The following is a 17,590-nucleotide window of genomic DNA, read 5'->3' on the forward strand; positions in this document are numbered from 1 at the left end:
TCTAATAAATCACTGTAATTCAGTATATGTTGAAGCTTGCACAACTTATATCTGTTCTGTAGTCACAAAACTTGATCCGAGTTGTTTTTTTTTTGGAATATGCTCACCGATCCAAAAGCGAAATACTGCATCAACGGGAAGCCGAAATAGCTCAGTTGGGCGAGCGTTAGACTGAAGATCTAAAGGTCCCTGGTTCGATCCCGGGTTTTGGCATTGGTTGCAATGTTCCATGATTTACTTTTAAGCATGGTTGCATTATCTGCATGTTCTTCACATTATTGCTAATGTTGAGCAGAAACATATGTACATCAGCATGTAAGTGATCACATATGTTACTTCTGGCTTGACTTAGATTAAAAGTGTCCCATGATTTACTTTTAAGCATGGTTGCATTATCTGCATGTTCTTCACATTATTGCTAATGTTGAGCAGAAACCTATGTACATCAGCATGTAAGTGATCACATATGTTACTTCTGGCTTGAATTAGATTAAAAGTGTCCCATGATTTACTTTTAAGCATGGTTGCATTATCTGCATGTTCTTCACATTATTGCTAATGTTGAGTAGAAACATATGTACATCAGCATGTAAGTGATCACATATGTTACTTCTGGCTTGACTTAGATTAAAACTTCTTGGCGTTGGCATCTTTTTGTTGCTTTATTTTCTATGTTCTACTATCAAAATGTTCACTGTTGGAAGAATGTTATCCGGCACATCCGAAGATCCCTAGTCGTGGTTATAACTTGATAATATTGGAGTGGAGAACTGTAAACTTAAAATGCCCAGACTTAAATCCCAAGCATTGGCAATGGTTTCTAACTTCTGAAACATACTTAGTCTCACCTTTTAAGATCAGCTGTCCTTTTCAATATCTCCGTTTTGACAACGTTTATTTTTTGGAAATCGTGCTCCACACATTAGTTATCCTCTTCAACAACGAAATTGGGATCTCATCAGTGGGTTCAACATTCTAATAAATCACTGTAAATCAGTATATGTTGAAGCTTGCACAACTTATATCTGTTCTGTAGTCACAAAACTTGATCCGAGTTGTTTTTTTTTTTTGGAATATGCTCACCGATCCAAAAGCGAAATAATGCATCAAAGGGAAGCCGAAATAGCTCAGTTGGGAGAGTGTTAGACTGAAGATTTAAAAGTCCCTGGTTCAATCCCGGGTTTCGGCATTGGTTGCAGTGTCCCATGATTTACTTTTAAGCATGGTTGCATTATCTGCATGTTCTTCACATTATTGCTAATGTTGAGCAGAAACATATGTACATCAGCATGTAAGTGATCACATATGTTACTTCTGGCTTGATTTAGATTAAAAGTGTCCCATGATTTACTTTTAAGCATGGTTGCATTATCTGCATGTTCTTCACATTATTGCTAATGTTGAGCAGAAACATATGTACATCAGCATGTAAGTGATCACATATGTTACTTCTGGCTTGACTTAGATTAAAAGTGTCCCATGATTTACTTTTAAGCATGGTTGCATTATCTGCATGTTCTTCACATTATTGCTAATGTTGAGCAGAAACATATGTACATCAGCATGTAAGTGATCACATATGTTACTTCTGGCTTGACTTGGATTAAAACTTCTTGGCGTTGGCATCTTTTTGTTGCTTTATTTTCTATGTTCTACAATCAAAATGTTCACCTTTGGAAGAATGTTATCCGGCACATCCGAAGATCCCTAGTCGTGGTTATAACTTGATAATATTGGAGTGGAGAACTGTAAACTTAAAATGCCCAGACTTAAATCCCAAGCATTGGCAATGGTTTCTAACTTCTGAAACATACTTAGTCTCACCTTTTAAGATCAGCTGTCCTTTTCAATATCTCCGTTTTGACAACGTTTATTTTTTGGAAAACGTGCTCCACACATTAGTTATCCTCTTCAACAACGAAATTGGGATCTCATCAGTGGGTTCAACATTCTAATAAATCACTGTAAATCAGTATATGTTGAAGCTTGCACAACTTATATCTGTTCTGTAGTCACAAAACTTGATCCGAGTTGTTTTTTTTTTTTGGAATATGCTCACCGATCCAAAAGCGAAATACTGCATCAAAGGGAAGCCGAAATAGCTCAGTTGGGAGAGCGTTAGACTGAAGATCTAAAGGTCCCTGGTTCGATCCCGGGTTTCGGCATTGGTTGCAGTGTCCCATGATTTACTTTTAAGCATGGTTGCATTATCTGCATGTTCTTCACATTATTGCTAATGTTGAGCAGAAACATATGTACATCAGCATGTAAGTGATCACATATGTTACTTCTGGCTTGAATTAGATTAAAAGTGTCCCATGATTTACTTTTAAGCATGGTTGCATTATCTGCATGTTCTTCACATTATTGCTAATGTTGAGCAGAAACATATGTACATCAGCATGTAAGTGATCACATATGTTACTTCTGGCTTGAATTAGATTAAAAGTGTCCCATGATTTACTTTTAAGCATGGTTGCATTATCTGCATGTTCTTCACATTATTGCTAATGTTGAGCAGAAACATATGTACATCAGCATGTAAGTGATCACATATGTTACTTCTGGCTTGACTTAGATTAAAACTTCTTGGCGTTGGCATCTTTTTGTTGCTTTATTTTCTATGTTCTACTATCAAAATGTTGACTGTTGGAAGAATGTTATCCGGCACATCCGAAGATCCCTAGTCGTGGTTATAACTTGATAATATTGGAGTGGAGAACTGTAAACTTAAAATGCCCAGACTTAAATCCCAAGCATTGGCAATGGTTTCTAACTTCTGAAACATACTTAGTCTCACCTTTTAAGATCAGCTGTCCTTTTCAATATCTCCGTTTTGACAACGTTTATTTTTTGGAAAACGTGCTCCACACATTAGTTATCCTCTTCAACAACGAAATTGGGATCTCATCAGTGGGTTTAACATTCTAATAAATCACTGTAAATCAGTATATGTTGAAGCTTGCACAACTTATATCTGTTCTGTAGTCACAAAACTTGATCCGAGTTGTTTTTTTTTTTTGGAATATGCTCACCGATCCAAAAGCGAAATACTGCATCAAAGGGAAGCCGAAATAGCTCAGTTGGGAGAGCGTTAGACTGAAGATCTAAAGGTCCCTGGTTCGATCCCGGGTTTCGGCATTGGTTGCAGTGTCCCATGATTTACTTTTAAGCATGGTTGCATTATCTGCATGTTCTTCACATTATTGCTAATGTTGAGCAGAAACATATGTACATCAGCATGTAAGTGATCACATATGTTACTTCTGGCTTGACTTGGATTAAAACTTCTTGGCGTTGGCATCTTTTTGTTGCTTTATTTTCTATGTTCTACTATCAAAATGTTCACTGTTGGAAGAATGTTATCCGGCACATCCGAAGATCCCTAGTCGTGGTTATAACTTGATAATATTGGAGTGGAGAACTGTAAACTTAAAATGCCCAGACTTAAATCCCAAGCATTGGCAATGGTTTCTAACTTCTGAAACATACTTAGTCTCACCTTTTAAGATCAGCTGTCCTTTTCAATATCTCCGTTTTGACAACGTTTATTTTTTGGAAAACGTGCTCCACACATTAGTTATCCTCTTCAACAACGAAATTGGGATCTCATCAGTGGGTTCAACATTCTAATAAATCACTGTAAATCAGTATATGTTGAAGCTTGCACAACTTATATCTGTTCTGTAGTCACAAAACTTGATCCGAGTTGTTTTTTTTTTTTTGGAATATGCTCACCGATCCAAAAGCGAAATACTGCATAAACGGGAAGCCGAAATAGCTCAGTTGGGAGAGTGTTAGACTGAAGATCTAAAAGTCCCTGGTTCAATCCCGGGTTTCGGCATTGGTTGCAGTGTCCCATGATTTACTTTTAAGCATGGTTGCATTATCTGCATGTTCTTCACATTATTGCTAATGTTGAGCAGAAACATATGTACATCAAGCATGTAAGTGATCACATATGTTACTTCTGGCTTGACTTAGATTAAAACTTCTTGGCGTTGGTATCTTTTTGTTGCTTTATTTTTTATGTTCTACTATCAAAATGTTCACTGTTGGAAGAATGTTATCCGGCACATCCGAAGATCCCTAGTCGTGGTTATAACTTGATAATATTGGAGTGGAGAACTGTAAACTTAAAATGCCCAGACTTAAATCCCAAGCATTGGCAATGGTTTCTACCTTCTGAAACATACTTAGTCTCACCTTTTAAGATCAGCTGTCCTTTTCAATATCTCCGTTTTGACATCGTTTATTTTTTGGAAAACGTGCTCCACACATTAGTTATCCTCTTCAACAACGAAATTGGGATCTCATCAGTGGGTTCAACATTCTAATAAATCACTGTAAATCTGTATATGTTGAAGCTTGCACAACTTATATCTGTTCTGTACTTGATCCGAGTTGTTTTTTTTTTTTAATATGCTCGCCGATCCAAAAGCAAAATACTACATGAACGGGAAGCCGAAATAGCTCAGTTGGGAGAGCGTTAGACTGAAGATCTAAAGGTCCTTGGTTCGATCCCGGATTTCGGCATTGGTTGCAGTGTCCCATGATTTACTTTTAAGCATGGTTGCATTATCTGCATGTTCTTCACATTATTGCTAATGTTGAGCAGAAACATATGTACATCAGCATGTAAGTGATCACATATGTTACTTCTGGCTTGATTTAGATTAAAAGTGTCCCATGATTTACTTTTAAGCATGGTTGCATTATCTGCATGTTCTTCACATTATTGCTAATGTTGAGCAGAAACATATGTACATCAGCATGTAAGTGATCACATATGTTACTTCTGGCTTGACTTAGATTAAAACTTCTTGGCGTTGGCATCTTTTTGTTGCTTTATTTTCTATGTTCTACTATCAAAATCTTCACTGTTGGAAGAATGTTATCCGGCACATCCGAAGATCCCTAGTCGTGGTTATAACTTGATAATATTGGAGTGGAGAACTGTAAACTTAAAATGCCCAGACTTAAATCCCAAGCATTGGCAATGGTTTCTAACTTCTGAAACATACTTAGTCTCACCTTTTAAGATCAGCTGTCCTTTTCAATATCTCCGTTTTGACAACGTTTATTTTTTGGAAAACGTGCTCCACACATTAGTTATCCTCTTCAACAACGAAATTGGGATCTCATCAGTGGGTTCAACATTCTAATAAATCACTGTAAATCTGTATATGTTGAAGCTTGCACAACTTATATCTGTTCTGTACTTGATCCGAGTTGTTTTTTTTTTTGAATATGCTCGCCGATCCAAAAGCAAAATACTACATGAACGGGAAGCCGAAATAGCTCAGTTGGGAGAGCGTTAGACTGAAGATCTAAAGGTCCTTGGTTCGATCCCGGATTTCGGCATTGGTTGCAGTGTCCCATGATTTACTTTTAAGCATGGTTGCATTATCTGCATGTTCTTCACATTATTGCTAATGTTGAGCAGAAACATATGTACATCAGCATGTAAGTGATCACATATGTTACTTCTGGCTTGATTTAGATTAAAAGTGTCCCATGATTTACTTTTAAGCATGGTTGCATTATCTGCATGTTCTTCACATTATTGCTAATGTTGAGCAGAAACATATGTACATCAGCATGTAAGTGATCACATATGTTACTTCTGGCTTGACTTAGATTAAAACTTCTTGGCGTTGGCATCTTTTTGTTGCTTTATTTTCTATGTTCTACTATCAAAATCTTCACTGTTGGAAGAATGTTATCCGGCACATCCGAAGATCCCTAGTCGTGGTTATAACTTGATAATATTGGAGTGGAGAACTGTAAACTTAAAATGCCCAGACTTAAATCCCAAGCATTGGCAATGGTTTCTAACTTCTGAAACATACTTAGTCTCACCTTTTAAGATCAGCTGTCCTTTTCAATATCTCCGTTTTGACAACGTTTATTTTTTGGAAAACGTGCTCCACACATTAGTTATCCTCTTCAACAACGAAATTGGGATCTCATCAGTGGGTTCAACATTCTAATAAATCACTGTAAATCAGTATATGTTGAAGCTTGCACAACTTATATCTGTTCTGTAGTCACAAAACTTGATCCGAGTTGTTTTTTTTTTTTGGAATATGCTCACCGATCCAAAAGCGAAATACTGCATAAACGGGAAGCCGAAATAGCTCAGTTGGGAGAGTGTTAGACTGAAGATCTAAAAGTCCCTGGTTCAATCCCGGGTTTCGGCATTGGTTGCAGTGTCCCATGATTTACTTTTAAGCATGGTTGCATTATCTGCATGTTCTTCACATTATTGCTAATGTTGAGCAGAAACATATGTACATCAAGCATGTAAGTGATCACATATGTTACTTCTGGCTTGACTTAGATTAAAACTTCTTGGCGTTGGCATCTTTTTGTTGCTTTATTTTTTATGTTCTACTATCAAAATGTTCACTGTTGGAAGAATGTTATCCGGCACATCCGAAGATCCCTAGTCGTGGTTATAACTTGATAATATTGGAGTGGAGAACTGTAAACTTAAAATGCCCAGACTTAAATCCCAAGCATTGGCAATGGTTTCTACCTTCTGAAACATACTTAGTCTCACCTTTTAAGATCAGCTGTCCTTTTCAATATCTCCGTTTTGACAACGTTTATTTTTTGGAAAACGTGCTCCACACATTAGTTATCCTCTTCAACAACGAAATTGGGATCTCATCAGTGGGTTCAACATTCTAATAAATCACTGTAAATCAGTATATGTTGAAGCTTGCACAACTTATATCTGTTCTGTAGTCACAAAACTTGATCCGAGTTGTTTTTTTTTTTTGGAATATGCTCACCGATCCAAAAGCGAAATAATGCATCAAAGGGAAGCCGAAATAGCTCAGTTGGGAGAGTGTTAGACTGAAGATTTAAAAGTCCCTGGTTCAATCCCGGGTTTCGGCATTGGTTGCAGTGTCCCATGATTTACTTTTAAGCATGGTTGCATTATCTGCATGTTCTTCACATTATTGCTAATGTTGAGCAGAAACATATGTACATCAGCATGTAAGTGATCACATATGTTACTTCTGGCTTGATTTAGATTAAAAGTGTCCCATGATTTACTTTTAAGCATGGTTGCATTATCTGCATGTTCTTCACATTATTGCTAATGTTGAGCAGAAACATATGTACATCAGCATGTAAGTGATCACATATGTTACTTCTGGCTTGACTTGGATTAAAACTTCTTGGCGTTGGCATCTTTTTGTTGCTTTATTTTCTATGTTCTACAATCAAAATGTTCACTGTTGGAAGAATGTTATCCGGCACATCCGAAGATCCCTAGTCGTGGTTATAACTTGATAATATTGGAGTGGAGAACTGTAAACTTAAAATGCCCAGACTTAAATCCCAAGCATTGGCAATGGTTTCTAACTTCTGAAACATACTAAGTCTCACCTTTTAAGATCAGCTGTCCTTTTCAATATCTCCGTTTTGACAACGTTTATTTTTTGGAAAACGTGCTCCACACATTAGTTATCCTCTTCAACAACGAAATTGGGATCTCATCAGTGGGTTCAACATTCTAATAAATCACTGTAAATCAGTATATGTTGAAGCTTGCACAACTTATATCTGTTCTGTAGTCACAAAACTTGATCCGAGTTGTTTTTTTTTTTGGAATATGCTCACCGGTCCAAAAGCGAAATACTGCATCAATGGGAAGCCGAAATAGCTCAGTTGGGAGAGCGTTAGACTGAAGATCTAAAGGTCCCTGGTTCGATCCCGGGTTTTGGCATTGGTTGCAATGTCCCATGATTTACTTTTAAGCATGGTTGCATTATCTGCATGTTCTTCACATTATTGCTAATGTTGAGCAGAAACATATGTACATCAGCATGTAAGTGATCACATATGTTACTTCTGGCTTGACTTAGATTAAAACTTCTTGGCGTTGGCATCTTTTTGTTGCTTTATTTTCTATGTTCTACTATCAAAATGTTCACTGTTGGAAGAATGTTATCCGGCACATCCGAAGATCCCTAGTCGTGGTTATAACTTGATAATATTGGAGTGGAGAACTGTAAACTTAAAATGCCCAGACTTAAATCCCAAGCATTGGCAATGGTTTCTAACTTCTGAAACATACTTAGTCTCACCTTTTAAGATCAGCTGTCCTTTTCAATATCTCCGTTTTGACAACGTTTATTTTTTGGAAATCGTGCTCCACACATTAGTTATCCTCTTCAACAACGAAATTGGGATCTCATCAGTGGGTTCAACATTCTAATAAATCACTGTAAATCAGTATATGTTGAAGCTTGCACAACTTATATCTGTTCTGTAGTCACAAAACTTGATCCGAGTTGTTTTTTTTTTGGAATATGCTCACCGATCCAAAAGCGAAATACTGCACCAACGGGAAGCCGAAATAGCTCAGTTGGGAGAGCGTTAGACTGAAGATCTAAAGGTCCCTGGTTCGATCCCGGGTTTCGGCATTGGTTGCAGTGTCCCATGATTTACTTTTAAGCATGGTTGCATTATCTGCATGTTCTTCACATTATTGCTAATGTTGAGCAGAAACATATGTACATCAGCATGTAAGTGATCACATATGTTACTTCTGGCTTGAATTAGATTAAAAGTGTCCCATGATTTACTTTTAAGCATGGTTGCATTATCTGCATGTTCTTCACATTATTGCTAATGTTGAGCAGAAACATATGTACATCAGCATGTAAGTGATCACATATGTTACTTCTGGCTTGACTTAGATTAAAAGTGTCCCACGATTTACTTTTAAGCATGGTTGCATTATCTGCATGTTCTTCACATTATTGCTAATGTTGAGCAGAAACATATGTACATCAGCATGTAAGTGATCACATATGTTACTTCTGGCTTGACTTAGATTAAAAGTGTCCCATGATTTACTTTTAAGCATGGTTGCATTATCTGCATGTTCTTCACATTATTGCTAATGTTGAGCAGAAACATATGTACATCAGCATGTAAGTGATCACATATGTTACTTCTGGCTTGACTTGGATTAAAACTTCTTGGCGTTGGCATCTTTTTGTTGCTTTATTTTCTATGTTCTACTATCAAAATGTTCACTGTTGGAAGAATGTTATCCGGCACATCCGAAGATCCCTAGTCGTGGTTATAACTTGATAATATTGGAGTGGAGAACTGTAAACTTAAAATGCCCAGACTTAAATCCCAAGCATTGGCAATGGTTTCTAACTTCTGAAACATACTTAGTCTCACCTTTTAAGATCAGCTGTCCTTTTCAATATCTCCGTTTTGACAACGTTTATTTTTTGGAAAACGTGCTCCACACATTAGTTATCCTCTTCAACAACGAAATTGGGATCTCATCAGTGGGTTCAACATTCTAATAAATCACTGTAAATCAGTATATGTTGAAGCTTGCACAACTTATATCTGTTCTGTAGTCACAAAACTTGATCCGAGTTGTTTTTTTTTTTGGAATATGCTCGCTGATCCAAAAGCGAAATACTGCATCAACGGGAAGCCGAAATAGCTCAGTTGGGAGAGCGTTAGACTGAAGATCTAAAGGTCCCTGGTTCGATCTAGGGTTTTGGCATTGCTTGCAGTGTCCCATAATTTACTTTTAAGCATGGTTGCATTATCTGCATGTTCTTCACATTATTGCTAATGTTGAGCAGAAACATATGTACATCAGCATGTAAGTGATCACATATGTTACTTCTGGCTTGATTTAGATTAAAAGTGTCCCATGATTTACTTTTAAGCATGGTTGCATTATCTGCATGTTCTTCACATTATTGCTAATGTTGAGCAGAAACATATGTACATCAGCATGTAAGTGATCACATATGTTACTTCTGGCTTGACTTAGATTAAAACTTCTTGGCGTTGGCATCTTTTTGTTGCTTTATTTTCTATGTTCTACTATCAAAATGTTCACTGTTGGAAGAATGTTATCCGGCACATCCGAAGATCCCTAGTCGTGGTTATAACTTGATAATATTGGAGTGGAGAACTGTAAACTTAAAATGCCCAAACTTAAATCCCAAGCATTGGCAATGGTTTCTACCTTCTGAAACATACTTAGTCTCACCTTTTAAGATCAGCTGTCCTTTTCAATATCTCCGTTTTGACAACGTTTATTTTTTGGAAAACGTGCTCCACACATTAGTTATCCTCTTCAACAACGAAATTGGGATCTCATCAGTGGGTTCAACATTCTAATAAATCACTGTAATTCAGTATATGTTGAAGCTTGCACAACTTATATCTGTTCTGTAGTCACAAAACTTGATCCGAGTTGTTTTTTTTTTTGGAATATGCTCACCGGTCCAAAAGCGAAATACTGCATCAATGGGAAGCCGAAATAGCTCAGTTGGGAGAGCGTTAGACTGAAGATCTAAAGGTCCCTGGTTCGATCCCGGGTTTTGGCATTGGTTGCTGTGTCCCATGATTTACTTTTAAGCATGGTTGCATTATCTGCATGTTCTTCACATTATTGCTAATGTTGAGCAGAAACATATGTACATCAGCATGTAAGTGATCACATATGTTACTTCTGGCTTGACTTAGATTAAAAGTGTCCCACGATTTATTTTTAAGCATGGTTGCATTATCTGCATGTTCTTCACATTATTGCTAATGTTGAGCAGAAACATATGTACATCAGCATGTAAGTGATCACATATGTTACTTCTGGCTTGACTTAGATTAAAACTTCTTGGCGTTGGCATCTTTTTGTTGCTTTATTTTCTATGTTCTACTATCAAAATGTTCACTGTTGGAAGAATGTTATCCGGCACATCCGAAGATCCCTAGTCGTGGTTATAACTTGATAATATTGGAGTGGAGAACTGTAAACTTAAAATGCCCAGACTTAAATCCCAAGCATTGGCAATGGTTTCTAACTTCTGAAACATACTTAGTCTCACCTTTTAAGATCAGCTGTCCTTTTCAATATCTCCGTTTTGACAACGTTTATTTTTTGGAAATCGTGCTCCACACATTAGTTATCCTCTTCAACAACGAAATTGGGATCTCATCAGTGGGTTCAACATTCTAATAAATCACTGTAAATCAGTATATGTTGAAGCTTGCACAACTTATATCTGTTCTGTAGTCACAAAACTTGATCCGAGTTGTTTTTTTTTTTGGAATATGCTCACCGGTCCAAAAGCGAAATACTGCATCAATGGGAAGCCGAAATAGCTCAGTTGGGAGAGCGTTAGACTGAAGATCTAAAGGTCCCTGGTTCGATCCCGGGTTTTGGCATTGGTTGCTGTGTCCCATGATTTACTTTTAAGCATGGTTGCATTATCTGCATGTTCTTCACATTATTGCTAATGTTGAGCAGAAACATATGTACATCAGCATGTAAGTGATCACATATGTTACTTCTGGCTTGAATTAGATTAAAAGTGTCCCATGATTTACTTTTAAGCATGGTTGCATTATCTGCATGTTCTTCACATTATTGCTAATGTTGAGCAGAAACATATGTACATCAGCATGTAAGTGATCACATATGTTACTTCTGGCTTGACTTAGATTAAAAGTGTCCCACGATTTACTTTTAAGCATGGTTGCATTATCTGCATGTTCTTCACATTATTGCTAATGTTGAGCAGAAACATATGTACATCAGCATGTAAGTGATCACATATGTTACTTCTGGCTTGACTTAGATTAAAACTTCTTGGCGTTGGCATCTTTTTGTTGCTTTATTTTCTATGTTCTACTATCAAAATGTTCACTGTTGGAAGAATGTTATCCGGCACATCCGAAGATCCCTAGTCGTGGTTATAACTTGATAATATTGGAGTGGAGAACTGTAAACTTAAAATGCCCAGACTTAAATCCCAAGCATTGGCAATGGTTTCTAACTTCTGAAACATACTTAGTCTCACCTTTTAAGATCAGCTGTCCTTTTCAATATCTCCGTTTTGACAACGTTTATTTTTTGGAAATCGTGCTCCACACATTAGTTATCCTCTTCAACAACGAAATTGGGATCTCATCAGTGGGTTCAACATTCTAATAAATCACTGTAAATCAGTATATGTTGAAGCTTGCACAACTTATATCTGTTCTGTAGTCACAAAACTTGATCCGAGTTGTTTTTTTTTTGGAATATGCTCACCGATCCAAAAGCGAAATACTGCATCAACGGGAAGCCGAAATAGCTCAGTTGGGAGAGCGTTAGACTGAAGATCTAAAGGTCCCTGGTTCGATCCCGGGTTTCGGCATTGGTTGCAGTGTCCCATGATTTACTTTTAAGCATGGTTGCATTATCTGCATGTTCTTCACATTATTGCTAATGTTGAGCAGAAACATATGTACATCAGCATGTAAGTGATCACATATGTTACTTCTGGCTTGAATTAGATTAAAAGTGTCCCATGATTTACTTTTAAGCATGGTTGCATTATCTGCATGTTCTTCACATTATTGCTAATGTTGAGCAGAAACATATGTACATCAGCATGTAAGTGATCACATATGTTACTTCTGGCTTGACTTAGATTAAAAGTGTCCCACGATTTACTTTTAAGCATGGTTGCATTATCTGCATGTTCTTCACATTATTGCTAATGTTGAGCAGAAACATATGTACATCAGCATGTAAGTGATCACATATGTTACTTCTGGCTTGACTTAGATTAAAACTTCTTGGCGTTGGCATCTTTTTGTTGCTTTATTTTCTATGTTCTACTATCAAAATGTTCACTGTTGGAAGAATGTTATCCGGCACATCCGAAGATCCCTAGTCGTGGTTATAACTTGATAATATTGGAGTGGAGAACTGTAAACTTAAAATGCCCAGACTTAAATCCCAAGCATTGGCAATGGTTTCTAACTTCTGAAACATACTTAGTCTCACCTTTTAAGATCAGCTGTCCTTTTCAATATCTCCGTTTTGACAACGTTTATTTTTTGGAAAACGTGCTCCACACATTAGTTATCCTCTTCAACAACGAAATTGGGATCTCATCAGTGGGTTCAACATTCTAATAAATCACTGTAAATCAGTATATGTTGAAGCTTGCACAACTTATATCTGTTCTGTAGTCACAAAACTTGATCCGAGTTGTTTTTTTTTTTGGAATATGCTCGCTGATCCAAAAGCGAAATACTGCATCAACGGGAAGCCGTAATAGCTCAGTTGGGAGAGCGTTAGACTGAAGATCTAAAGGTCCCTGGTTCGATCTAGGGTTTTGGCATTGCTTGCAGTGTCCCATAATTTACTTTTAAGCATGGTTGCATTATCTGCATGTTCTTCACATTATTGCTAATGTTGAGCAGAAACATATGTACATCAGCATGTAAGTGATCACATATGTTACTTCTGGCTTGATTTAGATTAAAAGTGTCCCATGATTTACTTTTAAGCATGGTTGCATTATCTGCATGTTCTTCACATTATTGCTAATGTTGAGCAGAAACATATGTACATCAGCATGTAAGTGATCACATATGTTACTTCTGGCTTGACTTAGATTAAAACTTCTTGGCGTTGGCATCTTTTTGTTGCTTTATTTTCTATGTTCTACTATCAAAATGTTCACTGTTGGAAGAATGTTATCCGGCACATCCGAAGATCCCTAGTCGTGGTTATAACTTGATAATATTGGAGTGGAGAACTGTAAATTTAAATTCCCAAACTTAAATCCCAAGCATTGGCAATGGTTTCTACCTTCTGAAACATACTTAGTCTCACCTTTTAAGATCAGCTGTCCTTTTCAATATCTCCGTTTTGACAACGTTTATTTTTTGGAAAACGTGCTCCACACATTAGTTATCCTCTTCAACAACGAAATTGGGATCTCATCAGTGGGTTCAACATTCTAATAAATCACTGTAATTCAGTATATGTTGAAGCTTGCACAACTTATATCTGTTCTGTAGTCACAAAACTTGATCCGAGTTGTTTTTTTTTTTGGAATATGCTCACCGGTCCAAAAGCGAAATACTGCATCAATGGGAAGCCGAAATAGCTCAGTTGGGAGAGCGTTAGACTGAAGATCTAAAGGTCCTTGGTTCGATCCCGGGTTTCGGCATTGGTTGCAGTGTCCCATGATTTACTTTTAAGCATGGTTGCATTATCTGCATGTTCTTCACATTATTGCTAATGTTGAGCAGAAACATATGTACATCAGCATGTAAGTGATCACATATGTTACTTCTGGCTTGATTTAGATTAAAAGTGTCCCATGATTTACTTTTAAGCATGGTTGCATTATCTGCATGTTCTTCACATTATTGCTAATGTTGAGCAGAAACATATGTACATCAGCATGTAAGTGATCACATATGTTACTTCTGGCTTGACTTAGATTAAAACTTCTTGGCGTTGGCATCTTTTTGTTGCTTTATTTTCTATGTTCTACTATCAAAATGTTCACTGTTGGAAGAATGTTATCCGGCACATCCGAAGATCCCTAGTCGTGGTTATAACTTGATAATATTGGAGTGGAGAACTGTAAACTTAAAATGCCCAGACTTAAATCCCAAGCATTGGCAATGGTTTCTAACTTCTGAAACATACTTAGTCTCACCTTTTAAGATCAGCTGTCCTTTTCAATATCTCCGTTTTGACAACGTTTATTTTTTGGAAAACGTGCTCCACACATTAGTTATCCTCTTCAACAACGAAATTGGGATCTCATCAGTGGGTTCAACATTCTAATAAATCACTGTAAATCAGTATATGTTGAAGCTTGCACAACTTATATCTGTTCTGTAGTCACAAAACTTGATCCGAGTTGTTTTTTTTTTTGGAATATGCTCGCTGATCCAAAAGCGAAATACTGCATCAACGGGAAGCCGAAATAGCTCAGTTGGGAGAGCGTTAGACTGAAGATCTAAAGGTCCCTGGTTCGATCTAGGGTTTTGGCATTGCTTGCAGTGTCCCATAATTTACTTTTAAGCATGGTTGCATTATCTGCATGTTCTTCACATTATTGCTAATGTTGAGCAGAAACATATGTACATCAGCATGTAAGTGATCACATATGTTACTTCTGGCTTGATTTAGATTAAAAGTGTCCCATGATTTACTTTTAAGCATGGTTGCATTATCTGCATGTTCTTCACATTATTGCTAATGTTGAGCAGAAACATATGTACATCAGCATGTAAGTGATCACATATGTTACTTCTGGCTTGACTTAGATTAAAACTTCTTGGCGTTGGCATCTTTTTGTTGCTTTATTTTCTATGTTCTACTATCAAAATGTTCACTGTTGGAAGAATGTTATCCGGCACATCCGAAGATCCCTAGTCGTGGTTATAACTTGATAATATTGGAGTGGAGAACTGTAAACTTAAAATGCCCAAACTTAAATCCCAAGCATTGGCAATGGTTTCTACCTTCTGAAACATACTTAGTCTCACCTTTTAAGATCAGCTGTCCTTTTCAATATCTCCGTTTTGACAACGTTTATTTTTTGGAAAACGTGCTCCACACATTAGTTATCCTCTTCAACAACGAAATTGGGATCTCATCAGTGGGTTCAACATTCTAATAAATCACTGTAATTCAGTATATGTTGAAGCTTGCACAACTTATATCTGTTCTGTAGTCACAAAACTTGATCCGAGTTGTTTTTTTTTTTGGAATATGCTCACCGGTCCAAAAGCGAAATACTGCATCAATGGGAAGCCGAAATAGCTCAGTTGGGAGAGCGTTAGACTGAAGATCTAAAGGTCCCTGGTTCGATCCCGGGTTTCGGCATTGGTTGCTGTGTCCCATGATTTACTTTTAAGCATGGTTGCATTATCTGCATGTTCTTCACATTATTGCTAATGTTGAGCAGAAACATATGTACATCAGCATGTAAGTGATCACATATGTTACTTCTGGCTTGACTTAGATTAAAAGTGTCCCATGATATACTTTTAAGCATGGTTGCATTATCTGCATGTTCTTCACATTATTGCTAATGTTGAGCAGAAACATATGTACATCAGCATGTAAGTGATCACATATGTTACTTCTGGCTTGACTTAGATTAAAACTTCTTGGCGTTGGCATCTTTTTGTTGCTTTATTTTCTATGTTCTACTATCAAAATGTTCACTGTTGGAAGAATGTTATCCGGCACATCCGAAGATCCCTAGTCGTGGTTATAACTTGATAATATTGGAGTGGAGAACTGTAAACTTAAAATGCCCAGACTTAAATCCCAAGCATTGGCAATGGTTTCTAACTTCTGAAACATACTTAGTCTCACCTTTTAAGATCAGCTGTCCTTTTCAATATCTCCGTTTTGACAACGTTTATTTTTTGGAAAACGTGCTCCACACATTAGTTATCCTCTTCAACAACGAAATTGGGAGCTCATCAGTGGGTTCAACATTCTAATAAATCACTGTAAATCAGTATATGTTGAAGCTTGCACAACTTATATCTGTTCTGTAGTCACAAAACTTGATCTGAGTTTTTTTTGTTTTGGAATATGCTCACCGATCCAAAAGCGAAATACTGCATAAACGGGAAGCCGAAATAGCTCAGTTGGGAGAGCGTTAGACTGAAGATCTAAAGGTCCCTGGTTCGATCCCGGGTTTCGGCATTGGTTGCAGTGTCCCATGATTTACTTTTAAGCATGGTTGCATTATCTGCATGTTCTTCCCATTATTGCTAATGTTGAGCAGAAACATATGTACATCAGCATGTAAGTGATCACATATGTTACTTCTGGCTTGACTTAGATTAAAAGTGTCCCATGATATACTTTTAAGCATGGTTGCATTATCTGCATGTTCTTCACATTATTGCTAATGTTGAGCAGAAACATATGTACATCAGCATGTAAGTGATCACATATGTTACTTCTGGCTTGACTTAGATTAAAACTTCTTGGCGTTGGCATCTTTTTGTTGCTTTATTTTCTATGTTCTACTATCAAAATGTTCACTGTTGGAAGAATGTTATCCGGCACATCCGAAGATCCCTAGTCGTGGTTATAACTTGATAATATTGGAGTGGAGAACTGTAAACTTAAAATGCCCAGACTTAAATCCCAAGCATTGGCAATGGTTTCTAACTTCTGAAACATACTTAGTCTCACCTTTTAAGATCAGCTGTCCTTTTCAATATCTCCGTTTTGACAACGTTTATTTTTTGGAAAACGTGCTCCACACATTAGTTATCCTCTTCAACAACGAAATTGGGAGCTCATCAGTGGGTTCAACATTCTAATAAATCACTGTAAATCAGTATATGTTGAAGCTTGCACAACTTATATCTGTTCTGTAGTCACAAAACTTGATCTGAGTTTTTTTTGTTTTGGAATATGCTCACCGATCCAAAAGCGAAATACTGCATAAACGGGAAGCCGAAATAGCTCAGTTGGGAGAGCGTTAGACTGAAGATCTAAAGGTCCCTGGTTCGATCCCGGGTTTCGGCATTGGTTGCAGTGTCCCATGATTTACTTTTAAGCATGGTTGCATTATCTGCATGTTCTTCACATTATTGCTAATGTTGAGCAGAAACATATGTACATCAGCATGTAAGTGATCACATATGTTACTTCTGGCTTGAATTAGATTAAAAGTGTCCCATGATTTACTTTTAAGCATGGTTGCATTATCTGCATGTTCTTCACATTATTGCTAATGTTGAGCAGAAA

At 37.1% G+C, this 17,590-nt stretch overlaps 20 non-coding genes across 20 annotated transcripts; all 20 read left to right on the forward strand.

Annotated features, from left to right (window-relative positions):
- The first annotated feature begins 140 nt into the window (after positions 1–140).
- Positions 141–213, forward strand: TRNAF-GAA (transfer RNA phenylalanine (anticodon GAA)). The gene has a single exon. It is a non-coding gene; the product is annotated as a tRNA-Phe (tRNA).
- Positions 214–1,116: 903 nt separating this feature from the next.
- TRNAF-GAA (transfer RNA phenylalanine (anticodon GAA)) lies at positions 1,117–1,189 on the forward strand. Its single transcript has one exon. It is a non-coding gene; the product is annotated as a tRNA-Phe (tRNA).
- Positions 1,190–2,092: 903 nt separating this feature from the next.
- On the forward strand, positions 2,093–2,165 carry TRNAF-GAA (transfer RNA phenylalanine (anticodon GAA)). The gene has a single exon. It is a non-coding gene; the product is annotated as a tRNA-Phe (tRNA).
- Positions 2,166–3,068: 903 nt separating this feature from the next.
- TRNAF-GAA (transfer RNA phenylalanine (anticodon GAA)) lies at positions 3,069–3,141 on the forward strand. Its single transcript has one exon. It is a non-coding gene; the product is annotated as a tRNA-Phe (tRNA).
- Positions 3,142–3,771: 630 nt separating this feature from the next.
- Positions 3,772–3,844, forward strand: TRNAF-GAA (transfer RNA phenylalanine (anticodon GAA)). Its single transcript has one exon. It is a non-coding gene; the product is annotated as a tRNA-Phe (tRNA).
- A 619-nt stretch (positions 3,845–4,463) lies between these two features.
- TRNAF-GAA (transfer RNA phenylalanine (anticodon GAA)) lies at positions 4,464–4,536 on the forward strand. Its single transcript has one exon. It is a non-coding gene; the product is annotated as a tRNA-Phe (tRNA).
- A 755-nt stretch (positions 4,537–5,291) lies between these two features.
- TRNAF-GAA (transfer RNA phenylalanine (anticodon GAA)) lies at positions 5,292–5,364 on the forward strand. Its single transcript has one exon. It is a non-coding gene; the product is annotated as a tRNA-Phe (tRNA).
- Positions 5,365–6,130: 766 nt separating this feature from the next.
- On the forward strand, positions 6,131–6,203 carry TRNAF-GAA (transfer RNA phenylalanine (anticodon GAA)). The gene has a single exon. It is a non-coding gene; the product is annotated as a tRNA-Phe (tRNA).
- A 630-nt stretch (positions 6,204–6,833) lies between these two features.
- On the forward strand, positions 6,834–6,906 carry TRNAF-GAA (transfer RNA phenylalanine (anticodon GAA)). The gene has a single exon. It is a non-coding gene; the product is annotated as a tRNA-Phe (tRNA).
- A 765-nt stretch (positions 6,907–7,671) lies between these two features.
- Positions 7,672–7,744, forward strand: TRNAF-GAA (transfer RNA phenylalanine (anticodon GAA)). Its single transcript has one exon. It is a non-coding gene; the product is annotated as a tRNA-Phe (tRNA).
- Positions 7,745–8,371: 627 nt separating this feature from the next.
- On the forward strand, positions 8,372–8,444 carry TRNAF-GAA (transfer RNA phenylalanine (anticodon GAA)). Its single transcript has one exon. It is a non-coding gene; the product is annotated as a tRNA-Phe (tRNA).
- A 1,039-nt stretch (positions 8,445–9,483) lies between these two features.
- On the forward strand, positions 9,484–9,556 carry TRNAF-GAA (transfer RNA phenylalanine (anticodon GAA)). The gene has a single exon. It is a non-coding gene; the product is annotated as a tRNA-Phe (tRNA).
- Positions 9,557–10,321: 765 nt separating this feature from the next.
- Positions 10,322–10,394, forward strand: TRNAF-GAA (transfer RNA phenylalanine (anticodon GAA)). Its single transcript has one exon. It is a non-coding gene; the product is annotated as a tRNA-Phe (tRNA).
- Positions 10,395–11,159: 765 nt separating this feature from the next.
- Positions 11,160–11,232, forward strand: TRNAF-GAA (transfer RNA phenylalanine (anticodon GAA)). Its single transcript has one exon. It is a non-coding gene; the product is annotated as a tRNA-Phe (tRNA).
- A 901-nt stretch (positions 11,233–12,133) lies between these two features.
- TRNAF-GAA (transfer RNA phenylalanine (anticodon GAA)) lies at positions 12,134–12,206 on the forward strand. Its single transcript has one exon. It is a non-coding gene; the product is annotated as a tRNA-Phe (tRNA).
- A 1,739-nt stretch (positions 12,207–13,945) lies between these two features.
- On the forward strand, positions 13,946–14,018 carry TRNAF-GAA (transfer RNA phenylalanine (anticodon GAA)). Its single transcript has one exon. It is a non-coding gene; the product is annotated as a tRNA-Phe (tRNA).
- Positions 14,019–14,783: 765 nt separating this feature from the next.
- On the forward strand, positions 14,784–14,856 carry TRNAF-GAA (transfer RNA phenylalanine (anticodon GAA)). Its single transcript has one exon. It is a non-coding gene; the product is annotated as a tRNA-Phe (tRNA).
- A 765-nt stretch (positions 14,857–15,621) lies between these two features.
- On the forward strand, positions 15,622–15,694 carry TRNAF-GAA (transfer RNA phenylalanine (anticodon GAA)). Its single transcript has one exon. It is a non-coding gene; the product is annotated as a tRNA-Phe (tRNA).
- Positions 15,695–16,458: 764 nt separating this feature from the next.
- TRNAF-GAA (transfer RNA phenylalanine (anticodon GAA)) lies at positions 16,459–16,531 on the forward strand. The gene has a single exon. It is a non-coding gene; the product is annotated as a tRNA-Phe (tRNA).
- A 764-nt stretch (positions 16,532–17,295) lies between these two features.
- On the forward strand, positions 17,296–17,368 carry TRNAF-GAA (transfer RNA phenylalanine (anticodon GAA)). The gene has a single exon. It is a non-coding gene; the product is annotated as a tRNA-Phe (tRNA).
- The last annotated feature ends 222 nt before the right edge of the window (positions 17,369–17,590 follow it).

This window comes from Pelobates fuscus, chromosome 6, assembly GCF_036172605.1.
Source record: "Pelobates fuscus isolate aPelFus1 chromosome 6, aPelFus1.pri, whole genome shotgun sequence".
Lineage (NCBI taxonomy): Eukaryota > Metazoa > Chordata > Amphibia > Anura > Pelobatidae > Pelobates > Pelobates fuscus.